Source organism: Monodon monoceros, unplaced genomic scaffold (genome assembly GCF_005190385.1).
Source record: "Monodon monoceros isolate NGI ecotype Baffin Bay Population unplaced genomic scaffold, NGI_Narwhal_1 Super_Scaffold_9, whole genome shotgun sequence".
In the NCBI taxonomy this organism is placed as follows: domain Eukaryota; kingdom Metazoa; phylum Chordata; class Mammalia; order Artiodactyla; family Monodontidae; genus Monodon; species Monodon monoceros.
Window position 1 is genome coordinate 12,155,867 of NW_021703786.1, and position 5,438 is coordinate 12,161,304.

Consider the following 5,438-nt stretch of genomic DNA (forward strand, 5'->3'; position numbering starts at 1 on the left):
CCCCCCCCCAAGGGTTTCTAACAAAATGTGTGCAGAGCTCTGGATGAACGTGTGCTGTGCTTGCGTTGGTTACTCAGCTGTGATCAGGAGATTCTCTACCTGATTCTGTCTCTGCACCTCTCTGGGCCTTTGTTTTCTCATATGTAAAAAGAAGCCCTTGGATCCAACAGAGGTGGATGAAGTTCACTCTCCAGTGTCAACTCCAATCAATAGAGGTGGCTATTCTGATGCTGGGTTGAGAAGCGCTGGGACACCTTGTCCAGGCTCAAAGAGAAAGAGTGCTATGATTGATTAGCAATGTCTGAGGATGTAAGACGGGGGCCTGGTGGGATGTCTACAATGTACCTGCAGACCTCAGAGAAGATCAACACCATCCCTCCATACTTTTATTAGCCGTTGTTGGTTTATGGTAAGAGAATTGGGAGACTTCTTGTCTCCACTCACAGTAGTTTGGTCACTCATTAACATCTGTTGATTTCTTACTATGTACAAAGCACAGTGGTAAGTTATTCAGGAAGTACGAAGATGTAAGATCGGGTTATTACCTTCAAGCAGCGTAGAGTCTAACAATGGAGATAGGATTTATGTTTAAAGTACTAAAAGCAAAGCAGTATGTGACATGTGCCCTGAGAGAGGTTTATCCAAAGGACTAAAGGAGCTCAGAAAAGAGAGGACATTACTTCTAATTAATCAGGAAAGGTGAGTCTTGAAGTATGGAAATCTTTTAAGGGCAGAATTGAGATGGATGGTAGAGAAGAGAAAAGAATTACTAGCCAAAGTTCACAAAGGGAAAATGCAACAGGGTGGGACTAGGGAGAGGTGCGTGAGGCACCCAGGGCACAAAATTTAAGGAGGCACTTGTGCAATCCTAGGGGTGAGCACCTCCCTAAATTTTGTACCCTATATGACTCATCTCCTCACTCTTAACCCTGAAATAAAAGAAATACAGGAAGAGTAGCAAATGGAAGCCTGGATAAGTATTAGGGAACATTTGGAAGTTAAGGCAGAAAGGTAAGCAGGGGACAAAGTTACAGAGGGCAGATCTTGCGGACCTGAGAAGTTGAGATTTCATTTGGTAGGTCAAGAGAGAGATGTGATGGCTGTTTACTTATGAAGATTATCTGGTGTGAGAGCATAGAATAGACCAGGATTCCACAAGCAAGCAAACTTAAGAGGGAAGAGAAGGGCAGGGAGAGCTGTCAGGAAACGATTGCACTGGCCCAAGCATGGAGTAATCAGGACTGGAAATACAGTGTGGCAATGGGGGTTGGAAAGGAAGGAACATGTGTAAGAAACAATTTCAAAGAATGAATGGTATTTGGGAACCAATTTAATGTAGTGCAAGGAGAACAAAGAAGAGACGAGTTAGAGTTGAATCCAATGACATTTAGGGAGAAGAAGATAGTGACGATAATGTAAGAGAGAAGAAAGTTGGAGGATGGATGGAGTGACAAACAATGTCAGATGCTGCAGAGGTTGAAGACTCTGGCTACTGAAGAGAGTCAAGTGATTTGTCAAGAAGATCTGGGAGAGCGATGGGGGCAGCAACGGAGACTACAGTCAGTCTTCAAGGGATTAAGGAATGAGTTATGGGGAAGAAAGGGGAGAATGAAGGTTACCCCTTTGAGAATGTTGGTGGTAAAAGGAAAAAAAGAGATTGGGGTGATTCATGGTTCACATATTTAAGAAAATGTTTTCTCTAGGTGATCCAATTTATTTGCAGCAAGAGACAAAGAAACTGGTGGAGAGAGAGACGCCGGGGAGATGGAGGGTGGCTGATGAGGGCGCAGAAGGCTCCCCTTTTGGAGAGTCTAGATGGAGGGGTGACCCGGGGAAAGGAGGGGAGAAAGTAAAAGCAGAAGCAGAGAGATTCTACAGTCAAGGTGGGTCCCTGCAATGGCTCCTTGACAGGAATATCTTCCCGTCTCTCCTTTCTTCCCCTCCTGCCCCTGCACCCACTGGTCCCCGATGGCTTACTTTCTGGCTCCCTCATACAAAAAAGGACGGGGCTACCTTCTGCATGGACTTACCCAGAAGTTTCAAGGGTCTCACGGCAGCCTGAAGCTCCTGTACCTCTGAGCTGAGGGCAACTAGGGTCACGAGGAGGAGGAAGCCTCCCAAATTCATGCTGCTGTCGGAGGTCTTTGGTAAAGATGCAGCAGGGCTGAGAACATCTGAAATTTATCCTCTTCTGCCCCCTGAGCTGGGATGAAATGCCAAGGGTGGGGCTAGAGTCTGTGGGAGCCTAAGCCCTGCCCAGAAGCTGACATGTCCGGAGAACACACACCATGTATACTTTGGGTTATGCCACATTGTTACCTAAGCAAGTCTCTGAGCCAAGGGAACACCCTCCTCTGACTGACAAATATGACTCCTAAACCAGGAAAGCAGTGAGTGACTGAGAAAGTAGGTGAATTGGGATACTTTCATTCACTCATTCCTTTTTCAACACAAGTATCAGATGTCTTCTCTGGGCCAGGCACATGCTGGGCATTAGGAATATGTCCTTACGGTGCTTACAATGTAGGAACTGGGCGCTAGCTGGTGGAGGTACAGCCTGCTCTTTCACTTCACCCCTCCTTGTTCTGGGCCCTGGCACCCCTGGTCTAGAGGGCAGGGAGAGGCAGTAGGAGAGGCAGCAAGGGTGCTCTTAGGTCACCTGCTGGTGGTAAGGAGGCGACTCTAGTCTCCTTTTGGCTTGGTCTGATTCTTTCTACTCCTGGGCACCAGGCAGACGTGGTGGCCTTCGCCTGTATGATACGTGTAATTGTCTTGGGATGGAGTTCCACCTCTTCTTGTCCACCTTCATTTCTGAGGACCCAATTTCCTGATATACGTGTTAAACTCTTCCAGAATGTCTCCCATCATGAAGCACTGGGGTGGGGGTGGGGTGCGACTGCAGTAACCAACCAGCTAGGCAGTGAATTTCATTTCTCCCCTTCTTGTACACACTCCTACACTAGAGGAGTGATTCTCTGAAACAAGCGGTCCCCTTGGTTTTCTGGAGGGATAGGCCCTCTTCCCTCCCCAGTAGCAGCAGGGATGGGGGAGAGGCATGTATGAATTCTGGCCATCAAAACTGTGTTTCATACGATGTCTATCTTCATGTGAGATGAGGACGACTGGGCTGGTTGGTAATGGCAGGACCAGTTTGTAACCTCTTAATAAGGCCCTGGGGAGCTGGTTGACTTCTCTTTACAAAGCGCAGTACTTGACGTTTCCCCAGGGCCCCTGGTTCCGAATTCTGGGGCTACAGGAAGAGAACTGCCCTGTTATGCTCCATTTGTCACAGTTCCTGAAATGCACCAGTTAGAGGTCCTTCGGGCAAACAACTGACCTCACAAATTGCTAATACCCCTAGGTGGGTTAAGGAGTACATTTATGGGTTATTCATTATGTAATTTTGCAAACTACCTTAACTCAATCCTGCCTATCCCAATGCTGAGATTGGTTGGTGTCTAATTTCTGTAACAGGGTAAGAGCCAGAAAGAAACTTTTAGAGATGCTGAACGCTGACAAGAGTATCAATCCATATGTAATTCCAAATATTTTTAAATGCTACAAAAAAGTTTAAATTGCACAAAACTCAAAGGTATGTCAAAATTAAATTCATTTCCTTTTAGATGTCCTCTTTTCTGATTTTATTTTGGGTACTCTGTCTTGCTGGTTCCCTTAGTTTGTCCTTTTGGTTACTCAAAGCTGAGTGGGGCCTTCAGAGCCTTGGTAATGAGGCCCCCGTCTTCCCTGGATTTACCTTGGCATGCAGTTATTTGGTGCTGCCAGCTAAGTAGACATTTAAGCCTTATAGTTTTATAAAGCCTAAAGAAAATTTTGTCTTGTGACAAAAAAATCTCACCAAGACCAGTAATCTGAATTGAAGCCCACCCCAGATGTGAGTGAAGGGCATAACAGCTCCCAAATGCCATTTAGTGAGCACTGGCCTTATTCCAGGCTAGGGTCTTTACCGACCTCCTCACATTTAATCCTAACAAGGCTGTGAGGTGGTCTGTTGGTTAGGGGTCTGATTGCTAAGAGAGGGAATTTACTATGAGAATGCAAGGGTGTCATTTCTGCTTCACTTTCTTTTTTTAAAAAATTATTTAGTTAAATTAATTAATTTATTTTTGGCTGCGTTGGGTCTTCGTTGCTGTGCGCGGGCTTCCTCTGGTTGCGCCGAGCGGGGGCTACTCTTTGCTGCAGTACGCGGGCTTCTCATTGTGGTGACTTCTCTTGTTGCAGAGCACGGGCTCTAGGCATGCGGGCTTCAGTAGTTGTGGCTCGCGAGCTCTAGAGCGCAGGCTCAACAGTTGTGGCACACGGGCTTAGTTGTCTGCAGCATGTGGGATGTACCCGGACCAGGGCTCGAACCCGTGTCCCCTGCATTGGCAGGTGGATTCTTAATCACTGAGCCACCAGGGAAGTCCTCTGCTTCACTTTCACATCTACTTCATCTTTCTTTCTCTGCTGACCATCTTCCTCTGTTTTTCAAACCATATGGTAGGGGGAATGTTACCTCCCCTGAGCCCTCAAGTTCAAGATGAGTCCAGAAAGTACTAGATTTTCCCAATCACAAATTTAAAATGCCAGAGGAGAGAATTTTCTTGGCCTGGTTTGAGTCAGATGTCACCTGCGCCCCCCAAACTGACAATACAAACAAAGCTGTTGAGGGCTCTGTGTGTGTGTTTGTGTAAGGGTGTATGTGTGTGCGCGTGTGTGTGTGTTGCAGTGGTATTCAGGGAGCAATTGTAATTAGGAAGACACACAACATTGTTTCCAATATAGACAGGATTATTGCCATTTTACAGATGAGAAAACTAAGTCACAGAGAGATTTAGTAACGTACCCCAGATGACAGTTAAAAGGCAGAGCCAAGCTCCAACTCCAAAAGTAGTGCTCTTCTCTAGAACACGTCACTATCAGGTTAGGTCCAAATTCTTAGAAAATAATTTTGATTCCTCTCGGTGGCACAGATGAATGAGCTTTTTTAAGAAAATTAATTTATTAATTTTATTTATTTTTGGCTGCATTAGGTCTTTGTTGCTCGGGCTTTCTCTACCTGCGGAGAGTGAGGGCTACTCTTCGCTGTGGTGTGTGGCCTTCTCATTGCAGTGGCTTCTCTTGTTGCAGAGCACGGGCTCTAGGCATGCAGGCTTCAGTAGTTGTGCCATGTGGGCTCAGTAGTTGTGGCACACGGGCTCTGCAGTTGTGATATTTAAAGGATGCTTCTCCTTTAAATGAAAGGAGCTCTGTATTATTGGGCATTCATTATGTGCCCAGCAAGACACCGTGGTGAGTACAGGTGTGTGCAGGAGCATAGGAGACTGGTGAGAAGGGTGGGGAGTGCAGCTGGAGGCTGAGCGTGTGAGCAGATGCAGAGGTGGCACTTGAGATGCCTGCTTGCGTTTTTTCTTCGTATACGATGTCTCGTGCCCCCGACT